The 17620-nt window shown below is 34.7% G+C and overlaps 1 protein-coding gene across 7 annotated transcripts in view; it reads left to right on the forward strand.

The window, feature by feature from the left end:
• Positions 1 to 17620, forward strand: part of KIF5C (kinesin family member 5C) — a 228390-nt gene that overhangs the window by 37979 nt on the left and 172791 nt on the right. The gene's annotated exons all lie outside the window — the stretch shown is intronic.

The raw sequence follows: 17620 nt of genomic DNA on the forward strand, positions 1-17620 counted from the left end.
TTTCTCAACTTTCTTTTGTCCTCCTAATCTTGGCAGCATTGGTTTTATTGGTACAAAAACTTTTTAATTTTATGTAGTCAAAATCATCCATTTTGCAATTTGTTATCTACTTTATTTCTTGTTTGGTCATATATTTCTCCCCTTTCCATAGATCTGACAGAATATTTCTTGATCTGTTAATTGGTTCATGGTATCATTCTTTATGTCTAAATCCTGTACCCATTTTGGCCTTATTTTGGTATAGGGTGTGAGATGTGGGTCTATGCCTAGTTTTCGTTATACTATTTTCCAGTTTTCCCATCAATTTTTGACAAATAGTGAGTTCTTATCCCAGTCTTTGGATTTGTCAAACACTAGATTACTGTAGTAATTTACTACTGTTTGTTTTGAATTTATCCTAATCCACTCATTTCTTAATTAGTACCAGGCAATTCTGATGACTGCTGCTTTATAGTATAGTTTTACATTAAGTGGCTTGTCCAAGGCCACACAACTAGGTAATTATTAAGTGTCTGAGACTGGATTTGAACTCAGGTACTCCTGACTCCAAGGCCAGTGCTTTATCCACTATGCCACCTAGCCACCCAAGAGCACCTTTCTTTACATTTTTGTTTATCAGTTCCCTTGATATTCTTAATCTTTTGTTGCTCCATATGAATTTTATTACTAATTTTTCTAGTTTGGTAAAATAATTAGTTGGTAGTTTGATTGGTATGGCATTGAATAAGCAATTTAATTTGGGTAGAAATGTCATTTTTATTATATCAGTTCTACCTAACCATGAGCAATTTTTCCAGTTGTTTAGATCTGACTTTTGTTTGAAAAGTGCTGTGTAATTGTGTCCATATAGTTTCTAAGTTTGTCTTGGGAGGTAGATTCCCAAGTATTTAATGTTGTCTGCAGATACTTTAAATGAAATTTCTCTATCTCTTGCTCTTGGGTTTTGTTGTTCATATATAGAAATGCTGATGATTTATGTGGATTTATTTTATATTCTGCTACTTTGCTGAATTTGTTAAAGTTTCAAATAGTTTTTAGGTGATTTCTTGGATTCTCTTAAGTATGCCATCATGCTTCTGCAAAGAGTGAAAGTTTTGCTTCCTCATTGCCAATTCTAATTCCTTCCATTTCTTTTTCTTCTCTTATTTGCTAAAACTAACATTTCTAATGCTATATTGAATAGTAATGGCAATAAGAGCATCCTTGTTTCACCCCTAATCTTATTGGAAATACTCCTAGTTTATTTTCATTACCTATAATATTTATTGATAGTTTTAGATAGAGACTACTTATTATTTTAAGGAAAACTCCCATTTATTCCTTTATTTTCTAGTGTTTATAATAGGAATAGGATGTTGTATTTTTTCAAAGGCTTTTTCAGTATTCATTGATTGTCATAGTCATATGACTTCTATTGATTTTGTTATTGATATGTTCAGTTATGTTGAGTGTTTTCCTTATATTGTACCATCCCTGCCTACCTGGTATAATTATTATCTGATCATTTTGTATTAATCCTAATAGTAACAACTTGTTATAATCTCTCTGCTTTGCATCAATATTCATTAGGGAGATTGGTCTATAATTTTCTTTGTTTTGACTTCCTGGTTTAGGCATCAATACCATTTTGGTGTCATAAAAGGAATTTGGCAGAACCTCCTCTTCTATTTTTAAAAATAGTTTATGTAGAATTGGAATTAATTGCTCCTTAAATATTTGGTAGTATTCACTTGTAAATCTATTTTGACCTGGAGACCTTTTCTTAGGGAATTTATTGGTAATTTCTTCAATTTCTTTTTCTGAAATGGGGTTATTTAGGTATTTTTATTTCTTCTGTTCATCTGGGCAGTTTGCATTTTTGTAAATATTCATCCATTTTTATCAGATTGGGATTATTTAGGTATTTTATTTCCTCCTGCATTTTTTTCTGTAAATATTCATCCATTTTTCTTAGCTTATCAAATTTTTTGGCATATATTTGGGCAAAATTACTCCAATTTATTTCTTTATTTTCCTCTTCATTTTTGATACTGGTAATTTGGTTTTCTTCTTTTTTTTTAAAAGAAATGAGATTAAACAAAGGTTTAACTATTTTGTTGTTTTTCTTCACAAAACCAACTCTTAGCTTTATTTACTAGGTCAATGATTTTCTTACTTTTAATTTTATTAATTTCTCCCTTGATTTTCACAATTTCTATTTTGATATTTAATTGAGCATCTTTAATTTGTTATTTTCCTAGCTATTTTAGTTGCATACCCAATTCAGTGATGATCTCTTTCTCTATTTTATTTATGTAAGTATTTAGAGATATAAAATTTCCCCTAAAAACTGCTTTGGTTGCATCCCATACATTTTGGTATGACAACTCATTATGATCATTTTCTAGGATGAAATGATTATTTCTATAATTTTTGTTTGATCCACTCATTCTTTACAGTTGTTATTTAATTTCCAGTTAATTAGTGGTTTATCTTTCCATGGTTCTTTATTACATGTAATTTTTTTGTTGTATCATGATCTGAAAAATATGCGTTTATTATTTCTGCATTTGTGAGGTTTTATGCCCTAGTATATGGTCAATTTTGGTATCTCCATTCAGTTTTCTCCAGAGGTCTGTCAGAACTAAATTTTCTAAGATTTTATTCACCTTCTTACTTCCTTCATGTACATTTTGGGGTTGTATTTATCTAGTTCTGAGAGGGAAAGTTGAGGTCCCTCATAATTATAGTTTTGCTGTCTTTCTCATTGTAATTCATTCAGTTTCTTTTCTAAGAATTTTGATACTATACCACTAGGTGCATATATGCTTAATAATGATATAAGTTCATTGCCTATAGTTCCTTTTAAGAAGATGTAGTTTCCTTCTTTAACCCTTTTAATGAGATCTATTTTTGCTTTTGTTTTGTCTGACATCAGGATCACTACCTCATTTTTTTTTTGTTTTGACTGAAGCATAATGTATTTAACTCCAGCCTTTTCCCTTTAACCTCTGTGTATCTCTCTGCTTCAAATTTGCTTCTTGTAAACAACATATTGTAGGATTCTGGTTTGTAATCCATTCTGCTATCTGCTTCCATTTTGGGGAGAGTTCATCTCATTCACATTTATGGTTAAAATTACTAATTCTTATTTTCCTCCAAATTATCTTTCCCCATTTATACTTTTCTTTCCGCTTAATCCTCCTCACCAATGTTTTACTCCCTTTCCCTTTTAACTTTTCTTTTAAATTTTAATTTTCAGTTTACTTTCATTTATAGCTTCACCTTCCCTATTATCAGTTCCTTCTTCCTTTTTTCCCCCCTTCCCTACTCCCCACACTTCCCTGTAAAGTAGAATAGATTTTAAACCCAATTGGGAATGTAAGTTATTCCCTCTCTTAGCCAAATGTTTTGTACAGGATTTACTCAGTGTTCACACCTTCTCTTCTTTTCCTCTACTATAATAGGTCTTTGTGCTTTTTCACCTGATTTTATTTATCTAGTAATGCCTAACCTTCTGTTCTTTTGTTTTTATTGCTTTCAAAGTACTCAATCAAAATGCAATCAATTACAGGATAATTGACTGCTTGAACATTGTTAAGCAGCATTTCCTCAAAGTCACTAAGTATCCTTCCCTCTTCTGTCTTATTAGAAATACACTTCTTAAGAGTCATGAATCACATCAAATTATAATCTCTTTATACCTTACCCCCTTTTCAAATAATCTCCATGGACACAAAATCCTCATGAGCCAAAGCATCATGCAAAGTCAAATCATTTCATGAACCATTTGTATACCCCACCCCCACCCAAAGCATACTCTTTCCCATACTACCCCTCCCCCCAAGCTCTTCAACCTAGCTACTTAAACCATTATGGATTAAGGTCATTTACTTATCTCTTTATGTCCATGCCTTCTAAGTAGTTTCTTACTTTCTATCCCTATTGTACTACTTCCTCTAAGTATCTAGTAAAGTAAAGTCAGTTCTGATTTAATTAAGCCTCTTTTTAAAGTTTGGGAGATGCTGGCACAAGTCTGCTCAGTATAGGAGGCCCTCATCAGAGAAAGTACTGAGCTCAATGAGCTAGACAGAATTAAAGTAGGTCAAAGGAAACATGAGACACATAAATTTAAATATCCCAGCTTTTCACCTGGACTTTTTTTTATTTTTAATTTTTTTACATTTAAGGCAATGGGGTTAAGTGACTTGCCCAAGATCACACAGCTAGTTAAGTACTAAGTATCTGAGTCTGAATTTGAACTCAGGTTCTCCTGACTGCAGGGCCGGTGTTCTATTTACTGTGCCACCTAGCTGCCCCCACTTGGACTATTTGTGCATGACCTGGGGTAGAGTGTTCTGAGCTCATATTGGTCTGATCAGCTGCAGTCAGATACTCTGTAATTTGTCTCAAACATAGTGATTTCATTTTGGTCTTTTTCAGTAGGACAGGAACCAAACATACCCATATCCTCTAAGTACAATCTATTCAACTGTATTCAACCCTTTAACAATCCTAAGAGAAATACAATTTTTTTTAATTTAAATTTATTTTTATTAAAGATATTATTTGAGTTTTACATTTTCCCCCATCTTGCTTCCCTCCCCCTCCCCCCACAGAGAGCACTCTGTCAGTCTTTACTTTGTTTCCATGTTGTACCTCGATCCAAATTGGGTGTGATGAGAGAGAAATCATGTCCTTAGAGAGAAGAGAAGTCTAAGAGGTAACAAGATCAGACAACAAGCTGTTTTTTTTCTAAATTAAAGGGAATAGTCCTTGCACTTTGTTCAAACTTCACAGCTCCTTATCTGGATACAGATGGTACTCTCCCCTGCAGACAGCCCAAAATTGTTCCCAATTGTGCACTGATGGAATGAGCAAGTCCTTCAAGGTTGAACATCACTCCCATGTTGCTGTTAGCGTGTAAGTTGTTTCTCTGGTTCTGCTCATCTCACTCTGTATCAGTTCATGCAAATTCCTCCAGGCTTCCCTGAATTCCCATCCCTCTTGGTTTCTAATAGAACAATAGTGTTCCATGACATACATATATCACAGTTTGCTAAGCCATTCCCCAATTGAAGCATTTACTAGATTTCCAATTCTTTGCCACCACAAACAGGGCTGATATAAATATTTTTGTACAAGTAATGTTTTTACCCTTTTTCCTCATTTCTTCAGGGTATAGACCCAGTAGTGGTATTGCTGAGTCAAAGGGTATGCACATTTTTGTTGCCCTTTGCGCATAGTTCCAAATAGCTCTCCAGAAGGGTTGGATGAGTTCACAGTTCCACCAACAGTGTAATAGTGTCCCAGATTTCCCACATCCCTTCCAACAATGATCATTATCCTTCCTGGTCATACTTGCCAATCTGAGAGGTGTGAGGTGGTACCTCAGAGAAGCTTTAATTTGCAGAGAAATACAATTCTTAAGGTACACACATTATTTTCCCTTGAATAGTTGTAACAATTTAATGTTCTTAACTAACATTAATTTTTTCCCCTTCCTGTTTGCCTTTTTATCCATCTCTTGAGTCTTGTATTTGAAGATTGAAATCCTTGTTCAGTTCTGGAAATTTTGGAAGTCCTCTATTTTGTTGAACAAACTTTTCTTTTTCTCTGGACAGAATATGTTGAATTTTGTAGGGTAGTCAATTCTCAGTTGTAATCCAAGGTCCTTTGCCCTCCCAAATACCACGCCCTCTGATCCTTCCGTGTTGAAGCTGGTAAGTCCTGTGACAGACTGATTGTACTTCCTTTGTATTTAAATTGTTTCTTTTTGACTACTTGTAGTACTTTCTCCTTTATTTGAGAATTCTGGAATTTGCCTATTATAACCCTTGGACTTTTTATCCTGGGGTCTCTGGAGGAGTTCTATGTATTCTTTCAATTGTTATTTTGTCTTCTTGGACAGTTTTCTCTGATAATTTCCTGAAAGATATTTTCCAGGTTTTTTTTTTTTTATCTAAACTTTTAGGTAGACCAATAATTCATAAATTGTCTCTCCTGCATTTATTTTCCAGGTCATTTGTTTTTCCTAATAAGTACTTTATCTTTTTCTCAAATTGTTTTCAATCTTTTTATCTTGTTTGATGGAATCTTGGTATGTCATTGATTGGTTGCTTTTATTTGTCCAATTCTTATTTTTAGGGTTTTATTTTCTTCAGTTAGCTTTTTTGTTTCCTTTTCTAATTGGTTGATTTTACTTTTTGCTGAATTGCATTCCCTTTCTAGTTGGTTGATTTGAGTTTTAGATGAATTGCATTTCTTTTCTCATTGGCCAATTTTAGTTTTTGAAGAGTTGCATTCTTTTTCTACTTGATTATTTTTACTTATAAAGGAATTGATTTGTTTAGTCAATTTTTCATAATTTTTCTGCATTTCTTTTTTCCATTTTTCTTCTTCCCCTCTTGTTTTTAACTCTGTTTTTTACTTCTTCTATGAGATTTTGGATTTTAGTCCAATTCATAGACTGCTTTGAAGCTTCTCATGTAAGAATTTTTAGTTGCTTTCTTCTTCTGGGTTGGAATTTTTATTATCTCTATCTGCATCTTTTAGGTTTTCTTGCTTATTTTGTTTGTTTGAGCTCTGCTCATGCTGGGGCTGGGCTTGTCACTGGCCAAGATGTTACCTAAGCAGAGGTTTATTTCTTCCTTTATCCCCAGGCTCTGTTTATGCCAGTGGTTTGTTTCCAACCCAGACCTGGCTTTTTGCCCCAGTGTTCCCAGGATTCAGACTTTGGGGTTGGGAACCTTTCCTGCTGACTTGCTATTTAGCTGCTGGGACCTCTGCTATTGTCTAGCTGCTGGGACCTGGATTGTACTCTGGCTAAAAGTCTTCTATTGGCTTTTTGGATCTCCTGTCTAGCTGCTGCTTAATCAGGGGAAAAATTGTAAAACTCAAAATAAATAAAACCTTGCAAAAATTTAAAAAAAAATTAAAAATAGTGAGGGTCAGAGACCTAGAAAGGGTAAGTGATTGTCCCAAGCTCATGGGGGGGGGGGTTATTTGCACAATTAAAATTTAAACCCAGGTCTTTTGGCTCCAAATTCGATGCTTCTTCTAAGGAGATAGGAGGGTCAATAAACAAGGAAATAGTAGAAACATAAAGGGTTAGGAAGAATAGATAACTATAGAACAAAATAGACAGCTCAACAGAATCAAATTCAAATTTTTGAAAGATACTTTAGAAAGTGTTCTGTCAGGTATTCTCAGCAGTGGGAAGTTTCTCTAGAAATCACTGCACTTAGTCAAGAATAACTTTGCTGAGCCTGAGATTAAATTGTAAGGAAAAAAGGAGCTTCCCCTTAGTATTTTTCACACTTTTTTTCTTGTTAATCTTTGTTTTCTTTGAGTATTTTCCTTGCTCCTTTCAGGTAAGATGTGCCAAATATTTTGCTTGGGGTTGTTGTGGGTGGTGGTGCATTCCCACCCCTACCCCCCCTTCTAATCAAAACTTCATTATTCTTTGTCTATTCCTTTTGGGACTACTCTTTGCCAGCTTCTGGTGATAATGAACTTGACCTAATGTAATAATGATTGCTAATGGATTAATGGATCCTTTTGGCATTTAACTGAAGTCTTAAGTGCATTAATGCAAAGGAGTCTATAATATGAGACTGGTAGGTCTTTAAATTAAGAGATTGCTCTTGTACTTGCTTCTCTTTTTTTTTTCCCTTCTCAAATTCAGAGGCATGCAAGGACTTCCCATTTGTGGGAAGCTTTTGGGTCTAACAGTTTTCTCTGATTAAGTGAAGCCATAGGGAGTCATGACCCTAAGGAAGACTTACTTGGCAGAGTTTGTCTGAGGTATGTTTTTATGATAGATTCCAATTAGGAGTCTTCTGATGTTCTGATTAGAACATCTTCTGATCTTCAAATACACAGAGTATTGTTTTGAGTGTAGCATTAAATAATTATTCTTATCCATTCTCCTGAAATAATTTTTTCTTATTAAAAACTGGAACAGAAATATAATATGAGAAAAGCAATAATATTTCAGAGCTAAAAATTATATATTAACTAACTAGGAAAATTTACATTTAATGAATATACTTAGCAATTGATTTTAAAATGGAGGTATATATATATGTACACACACACAAACACACATATATATTATATATATTTAAGATACTTTTTCATTAATCTGTCATGGAAGCAAGGAAACAATTATTTATTAAGTATTTATATATACCAGGCTTTATGCTAAGTATTTACAAATATAATCTCATTCTACTTCTCTCAGAGGAAGGTGTTATTATCTCTATATTATCATTGATGAAACTGAAGCAAACAGAAGTTAAATGACTTGCTCAGGGTCACACAGCTAGTAAAAGTGTGAGGCACTATTTGAGCTCAGACCTTCCTGACTCTGAGCCAACAGCTCCATCCAACTGCACCACCTAAATATTTCATGACACAATAGGAAACCTTGCCTACTAATCTCATAGTCTGTTCTACGACTAGTTAGCAGAGTAACAGTATTATAGGAGAAAAAAGCCCTGGATTTTGGAATCAAAGGACAAGGATTTGAAAGGACTATCTTACCTTTGTAAATCTGGATAAGTCACTTGTCTCTCTAGTTCTTTGTTTTTTTAACTTCTAGAGTTGGAATCTAAGGTTTTCTCAATATCATGGACCCCTCTTTGGCTGTATGCTGAAATCTTTAGAACCTGTCTAAACATTTTTCTTAGAAGGGTTCTAAAGATCTGATGTGTGTGTGTGTATGTGTGTGTGTGTGTATGTATATATATATATATACATATATCAGATTATAAAGGAAATTGATTATATTGAAATATAATTTTTTAAAATATTAGATTAATGCAATAGTGCAGGGAAGAGGTGCTAAGACCTGTACTATGGTAATGGATGTTCAAAGTTAAATTTTTGTTGTCATTTTTTTTGTCATTTCTGACCCTCTGGGACCCTGTTGGGTCACTGGTGTGATCTGCCATTTCCTTCTGTAGTAGACCCAGCAGATTCTTTTGGCAGACTCATTTTAGAGATCAGGAAGTGAGGCAAACAGGACTAAGTGACTTGACTGGAGTCACACAGCTAGTAGGTGTTTGAGGCCAGATTTGAAATGAGAAAGATGAATCTTCCTGAATCTAGGTCTGGTACTCTATCCATTGTGCCACTTAGCTGCTCTAAAGGGAAATATAGGAAAGATATTTTGACTAAATTCACAACTGATTGGGATGAGGAGTGAAGGGTCAAAGACAATATTAAGGTTTTAAACAGGTAACTAGAAGAATACTGATGCCCTTGCAAAAGTAGGGAAATTTAGAAGAGAATTTTTTGTTTATTTTGTTTGTGAGGAGAAAGACTATAATTATTTTGAACCCGGTGAGTCTGATTATCCCTTTGGGATATCCAGTTTGAAATGGTGATGTGGGGAACTAGACCTCAGGAGAGAATCTAGAATTGGATCTGGGCATCATTTGCATATCATAAATCAACATGTATTTATTAAGCACTTTTTATATAACAGATATTGTACTTGACTTAAACCAATATTGATGCAAGAATTTATGGACACAGGAAATGTGATTAGCAAACAAATTTTGTTGAAGGAAAAATATTATCTGTGCCTGTTTGGGGGATTCACTGTTGTTCAAAGTAACTCCATTGTTAAATGTAAATTCACCAAGGTGGGAGCAAACTCAACTTGTTCCCCTTCTTCCAACTTCTGGTTTCTAGTTTACCTGACCTGGGCCATTGATGGGTCAAGCTTACACTGGTGTGATAATCATCTTCCATCAGAAATGACATATTGGACTTACAGATCATGTACCTTGGGACAGGAAAGACCAGTATGTAGCTTGCCTGTTGGAGAATACCTGGAACCAGGTACAGGACACCAATCCCCAAGGACTTTCATTGTCCAGCCCTCTACAGACATTAAATTAAATCAGACCAGAAGAGAAGCCTTTCTCCTTTTCACTCTACCTTCACCCTGCAAGGATGGCGATCTCTCTCTCTCTCTCTCTCTCTCTCTCTCTCTCTCTCTCTCTCTCTTTCTAAGTTAGTGCCACATGCTCCTGGCCTAGGTCTATTGGAGAACCATAGACCTCTATGCCATGTGACTGGGCTAATAAGCCAGGCCTTATGGCTGTCTCTCCTTTCCCTCTCAGTCAGGTCTCCTGGCTATTTTCCTTTTTTACTCTCTTTTTCTCCCAGGCACCTGTACTGGTCCTTGTCTTTTTAACCTTAAGCTGCTTACTATTTCTCCAGGAGGAGAAAAGATTTTAATCTGTAAACTTTGCAAACTTGTGAAAATGAATCGTGAATTTTCAACTCCTGGGCTAAAATGTGAATTCCTTCATTTGTGAGAACCCTCAAATATTTTTTTTGTTTTTTGGGGGCAAGGTAATATGGTTAAGTGACTTGTCCAAGGTCACACAACCAGGTAATTATTGTCTGAGGCTGGATTTGAACTCGGGACCTCCTTATTCCAGGGCTGGTGCTCTGTCTCCTGTGCCACCTAGCTTCCCCATGAGAACCCTCAAATCTTAATTGGCAACACCAATCCTCTGGCAACAATGTGAGAGAATGTAAAGAGGATGGAGGAGAGAGACCAGAATAGAACTTTAGGGTATATCTTCAAATATAGGAATTACAATATGGATTATCACCCAGCCAAGGAGACTCAAAGGTCAGATAGGAGAACCAAGAGAGCTCTTAATGCTATGGAAACTCAAATAAGAGAGAATATCCAGGAGGAGAGGATAGTTAATGGTACCAAATATTGCAGATAGGTCAAAAAGTATCAAAACACCCTTCTTTACTTTTTCTTTTCTACTCTTCCAATGCTTACAATACATTGATTTTTAAAGCAGTCATACAATGAGGAAGAATTTCTTGAGAATTTGCTTTGGTTTTTTTTTTCTAACCTGGATAGACAAGTCAAAATTCTAATTATTGAAGGAGTGATAAGGAGGTAACCCTGGGAAAGAAATTCATCTTCAGGAAGCAAGATTATTAGGAAAAAAGATGGCTTTTTTATTTTTTTTTTGCCTCAGCAATTCATAAAGACTACTAACCTGAAAGGATTTCTGTTTCATCAGTGGAGGGACGTGGATGGAGTTCCTGCATGAATAAAATCATAGTGTTTTTGAATTATTTTGACTTGATTTTACATATTGACTTTGATTAGAATATTTCTAAGCCTCTGAATACATTATGAAGACAACAAGTAACTTTGGACTAATGAAAATGCCATGTGAAGAATTTGCTCCAAAAGACAATAAAGAAAGGATTTACCTTTATAAGTTGTTGCTTTTTAATTTTGTGTTTTTTTAATCACTGGAAGGCAGAAGTGAGAAGCTGAAGAGGAAGAAGCATCCTATAAGGCAGTATGATACCTAAAGTATATATAACTTGGCTTCTTTTCTTCACTTTTAAGGTGGTCTTTCTTCTGCTGCTTAAATAGAAGAATGAAGCAGCCTTTCATTCCCCCCACCCCCTTACATGGAGCAGGAGTGATGGATTTGGAGTCAGGAAGGCCTGAGTGTGAATTTTGCTTTAAACTGAATAACTGTATTCCTGGGCAAGGATCTTGACTTTTCTCAGTCTCTGTTTTATCATCTATAAAATGTTGATTGATGCTGTGAACTTCACAAACTTCAAATGAAATAACATATGTAAATCACTTTGTGAACCTTAAAATTCTATATAAATGCCATTTTGATTCTTTCCTAGAAATAAATCTCAATATGAGTAAGTCCAAAACCCAAATGTGATCTTATGCTGCAATTAATAAAAGCATAATGTGAACAAGTTGTGGTGGTCTTGTGTATTTTGCCTCATATGGACCACACTTCATAAAGATGTACTCAATGGGAGAGAACAGAAAGATGGAACCAAAACCAGGCCATCTGGGGATGTAAGAAGAAAGAACTGGGGTCACTCATCCCTGGAGAAGAGAAGATTGGCAGATAGGGTTGTGTTGGAGCCAGTTCTAGGGCTCAACTTTCAGGGGTGAGTATTTATACCTCAGAAACTGACAAATGCTAAATTAGACTTGATTTAATTGTTTGATTGATTGTCTTATATTAACAAAGTGATGTAACCAAAATAAGGTCTAAATGGGTACAGGATTTAGACATAAAGAGCGATACCATAGATAAATTAATAGACCAAGAAATTATCTATCTCATCTATGGAAAAGGGATAAATTTATTCCCAAACAAGAATTAAAGTACATTATAAACTGCAAAATGAATGGTTTTGACTACATTAAATTATAAAGCTTTTGCATTAATAAAATCAATGCTGCCAAAATTAGAAGGAAATCAGAAATCTGGGAAAAAAATCTTCACAACCTGGAGTTCTGATAAAGGTCTCATTCCTAAATTTATAAGAGAGATCACAAGTTATTCTTCAACTGATAAATGATCAAAGGATATGAACAGACAGTTTTCAAATTAAGAAATTAAAGCGGTATATATATATATATATATATATATATATATATATATATATATAATCATATGAAAAAATGCTCCAAATCACTATTGATTACAGAAATGCAAATTAAAACAACAATGAGGTACCATCTTACACCCATTAGATTACCCAAGATGAGAAAAAGGGAAGATGATCAATGTTGGAGAGGTTCTGGAAGGATTAGGACATTGATGCATTGCTGGTGGAGTTATAAATGGATCCAACCTTTCTGGAGAGCAAATGGAACTATGCCCAAAGAGCAATAAAATTGTTTATACGCTTTGACCCAGCAATTCCAATTCTAGGTCTATATCCAGAAGAAATTACAAAAAATGGGAAAGTCCTACATGTTCCAAAATATTCATAGCAGCTATTTTTATAGTGGCAAAGAATTGGAAATAGAAGGGATGCTCATCAATTGGAGAATGGCTAAACAAGTTATGGTACATGAGTACTATGAAATACAATATAGAACAATAGTTCTATAAGAAATATAAAGGGTCGGACTCTAGAGAAGCATGGAATGACTCATGGGATCTTATGAGGAGTGAAGGGAGCAGAACCAAGAAAACAATCTATAGCAACAACAAGATTTGAGATGAACAACCTTGATGATACCAACTCCTCTCAGCATGCCAGAGAGCTAAGACAACTGTATTTGACTGGCTATGGATTGTATTATCCCCAACTAGAGGAAGAACAAAACCAAACAAAACACATGGAAAAAACCCCCAACCCTTCTAAATCTGATGAACACTTTATAAAAATTATCTCTGATGTATCTCTTTCCCTTAATCCTAATTCCTCATACCCAAAATTACTAATTTGTAAACATGTTTAATAAAATATGTATGTTAAATGCTAACTTGACTGTTCCCTGCTGAGGGGAGGGGGGTGGCAAGGGAGGGTGGAAGGAAATTTTGTAACTTGGAAATATGTATGAGCATATAGATAAAATGAATAAATTTAAAAAAAGAAAGTGATGGTTGAAAATGTTAATAATGCAAATGTAATAATGTAAAGTTAAAGTACCCCTATACTTACAGGGTATGATTAGCTTGTCTTAGATTTTGGATATATAGAATGAAAAATTTACTGTTTCCTAATGATAGAGCTGCCTAAAAGTGAAATGGATTGCCAGAGGTTGGTTCTTTGGTATAACATACCCCACCTCTGAGGGAGATTCTAGTTCTGAAATTCTTTTATTTTTTTTTCTTTTTAGGAAGGGCTTATGTTCTATCACTTTAGTTGAACTTGGGTAAATACAGTATTCAAGAATACTGATTACTTCCCCTTAAGGTAATTGAATTATCAACAAATAGACTAAATTATGATGAGGTAAGAAGTTGTGTCATATTTATGTAAATAGCCCAGTCAGCCAGGCTTTCCATTAATTCCTTCCTTCTCCAGGGAGGCATTTGTGGTATACTGGAGCATATGCTGAATATAAAGATGGAAGAACTTTGGTCAGCTATTATAGCCTATACATTTTTTTTTAGTTTTTGCAAGGCAATGGGGTTAAGTGACTTGGCCAAGGTCACATAGCTAGGTAATTATTAAATGTCTGAGGCTGGATTTGAACTCAGGTCCTCCTGACTCCAGGGCCAGTGCTCTATCCACTGGGCCACCTAGCTGCCCCAGCCTATACAGTTTTGAGCAAATCACATGATGTTTTCCATCTATAAAATGAGGGGGGTGAACTAGATGACTTTGAAGGTACCTTCCAATTGTAAATTCTTTGCCTAGGACCTATTTTGGGTCAAAAACCCTTCTGAAAGTTAGGAGTCATTTTTCCCTTAGCTGCTGGTATCTTTTTTTCCCCTTCCCTTAACTTTAATTTAGAGCCTCAACTATCAGATACAGTTCAACATTGTTTTTGAATGGGGGTGGGCAGAGCCTGTCAAATTTGAATCACAGTCTGACCTGAAAGTTTGCTATCACTTAGAAATTGGAGTCTTATCTGCTCCTTTCCCTAATCTCAAGAAAGACTTTAGACTGGTTGATAAGTAATCAGTTTATGAACATCAAGAAAGAGATTATAGCCCCAAGGATATCACTGTATTTGTCACATGGAAACCTGTGATTCTATTTTTCTGATCAGAAGAAAGTTTTACAGCTACTTCATTAAAACTTTCTTCAAATTTAGCACTATTTAGTGTGATCTACACTCAATCTTCAGTCATTTTCATAGCAACCATTATATACAGCATTAAATACTTCTACTTTTGAGTTCTAATCACCTTCCCAAAAGAATTGGTATTATAACTACAATTTTTGTATCAGATATTAAAAAGGCCATCATCCTTTCCTAAGCAGTCTTTTAGCATTTGAGTGAATCTGTGACCTCACAGATATGAATAGACTATCCCATGGTGTAGTTGGAAAACCATTCAGGGTATTTAATTAAGCACATATTTGTTTAAATATACTGTGCTAAGCAACAAAGGCAGACAATTTCTTTCCTCAAGGAGTTACTGTACTAATGGGCACAGACAGGCAGCCTGAGAATAAATAAAAGATAATTTGAGAAGAAAAATCACTGTAGGAGAATAAGGAGGTGGCATCTGAGTTTAGTCTTGAAGGACAGTAAGGATTGGTAGAGCCAAAGGTGAGAAGATTATGCATCCAGTTTATGGATAATGGAAGTGAGAGCTGGAATATCAAATTCAGGGAATTGCACACAGGGCAATATGGCTGAAACATAAAGCAGGTGAAGAAGAACAATTTGGGAAGAAAAAAACCTAAAAATGTAGGTTAGAGCCATATGAGGAAGAATTTTAAGTATCAAAGTAGGGTGTTGATATTTTTAGCCTAGAAGCAATAGGGACCCATTGAACACTTTTGAGATCTTAGAGTGAAAGAGATAAACCAGAAATTTTGAAACCAATGAGCAGGTTGTTATTATAATAATCCTGGCAGATGGTGATGGCCATCTATGGCCAACTAGAGAGATGGCCATAAGTGTATGGAAAGAATGGGATGGATAGGACAGAAGCTGTGGATCATAAGACCTGATAATTGAACATAGACAGTGAAGGAGAGAAGAATTCAGGATTACTTTTAGGTTGGGAGCTTAGGTGATTGAATATGATGATTTTTTTTCAACAGAAGTCATTCTATATATCTCTTTTCTCTTGTCCTCTCCCATAATCTTCCACAAGAAATAAACCCAATGTGCCAGGAGACTTTCTCTAGTTCTTTTTGGATACTTCTAGAGTCCTTGGGCTATCCTTTAGTTATCTCCCTGGGGCTAACACCATCTCCCCTTCCCAAGATTTATCTCTTAAATGATTGCTTTTATGTTGCTTCTTATTGTAAAGGCCAGTTAAAAAAACACATTCAATATAAGTTCCATCTCAAACACATATGAAGTGATTTCACAACTTATTGTTTACTACTTAAATACTTCTCTGCTGATTCCTCTTAGCAACACTCTTAGTAATCTATTTTAGAGAGTGACCTCTTTTAAAAGTAGCTTAGTTTGTTTTGTTTAGGGTAACCATTGCTTACATAGATTTTTTTTTTGCTTACATAGATTTTTGACCCAACTTTTTAAAATGAAGCTAAACTGATGATTTCTCAGAGTTAAACTCATCTTTCTCTCATATTTGCCCAAGTGAGTTTTGACCTTTATGGGTAGGAGAGTAAATGAATTATATTATAAAATTTGTACATTGATCTTAGCTAAGGGGTATTGGAATATTGATTTCTTAAAATTTTATTTATATAAGGCAATGGGGTTAAGTGACTTGCCCAAGGTCACACAGCTAGGTAATTATTAACTATCTGAGATCAGATTTAAACTTAGGTCCTCATGACTCCAGGGCTGGTGCTCTATCTACTGTGCCACCTAGCTGCCTCCAAGTATTGAAATATTTGTTTTAGAGCAAAGGGGTTATATTAGGTTTATCATGAAATCTTAGTTTTATTACTTTTCAGTTTATAAAATATTTTGCCCTACTATACAATTGGTATCTTTAAAATCCCATCTTTCCTGTTATGACTCCAGTTATAGCTTTAGCCAGGATCATCACATTAGTATTCTTGGCCTTCAAAAAAAGTCCTTGTAGACTTCTAGATTTATTTGTAGAGTGATTGAATCAGTCTATGAGTGACAATATGAAAAGATAAATTGATGTTTTAGACTGCATTACATGGTTATAAACACTATATTTTTAGCTTCTATAATGAAAGAAAAATATATACTGTTAATGAGACCGAATCTGTCATGAACTTCCTATCTGTCTGACCAGGACAAGTCTTTTAAACTCTTTGGGATTCAGTGTCCTCAAATGTAAAACGAGTAGCTTAGACTAGATAACTTTTAAGTTTCCTTTTCAGTTTTAAATCTGTTTTTTTTTAATCTATGGACTATGTATATACCTATGTATATATATTTGTTATATGTTTATGTGTGCATATATATGAACAAGTATAGGCTGAAAGGGTAAACATTATCAATTATGAAAAGAAAATATGCCAGGAAAATGATCGATTTTCCTTCAAGTTCCAAGTCATAGTTTTTAAAGTTTAAAATATTTAAAATTTAAAAGTACACATTGATTTAATGAAGACTGTGTATAAAACTGACATGCACTTTGTGCATTCATGAAACAATATTTCACATGTTTATATTATGTCTCAGAAATTTGATTGTATGTTCCTTGTGGGTAAAAATAACTCATATTTCTTCTGGGTCTCTCACAGTGCCTAATATCAATAGGTTTATAGAATTCTATATCCTCCTAACTCAATATACCATCTTTAGATTTCAGTCCCCTTAGAAGCTTTGATCTCAAAGTTTGTGTGGGAACTGTTTAGCTGAGTTTGATGTTAACCTTCCCTCAATCCTTTAACTTGGCTAATTGGAGAATTTAACAAGGTTTTGATTTAATGTGAGAGCTAACACATATCAGAGAGCAAATCTCAAAGACAGGACAATCTGGTTTCAAATCCTGCCTTGGACATAAAGGACCTTGGGCAAATCATTTAATCCCTCAGTTTTCTAGTCAACTTTTGGACTGTAAATTTCACAGAAGATGCTGAGGGTTTGCCTCTGAAGTGCTGAAAGTGAACTGGTGAAATCAGATGTTCATTTTCTCTCCCTATCATTATTTGACATGTCTTGGTACAAACAGAAGCAAACAAGGATTTGAAATCAGATGAAATAACTCTAAGAGAGTTAACTGGA

The sequence above is a fragment of the Macrotis lagotis genome, chromosome 1 (assembly GCF_037893015.1).
Source record: "Macrotis lagotis isolate mMagLag1 chromosome 1, bilby.v1.9.chrom.fasta, whole genome shotgun sequence".
NCBI lineage: Eukaryota > Metazoa > Chordata > Mammalia > Peramelemorphia > Peramelidae > Macrotis > Macrotis lagotis.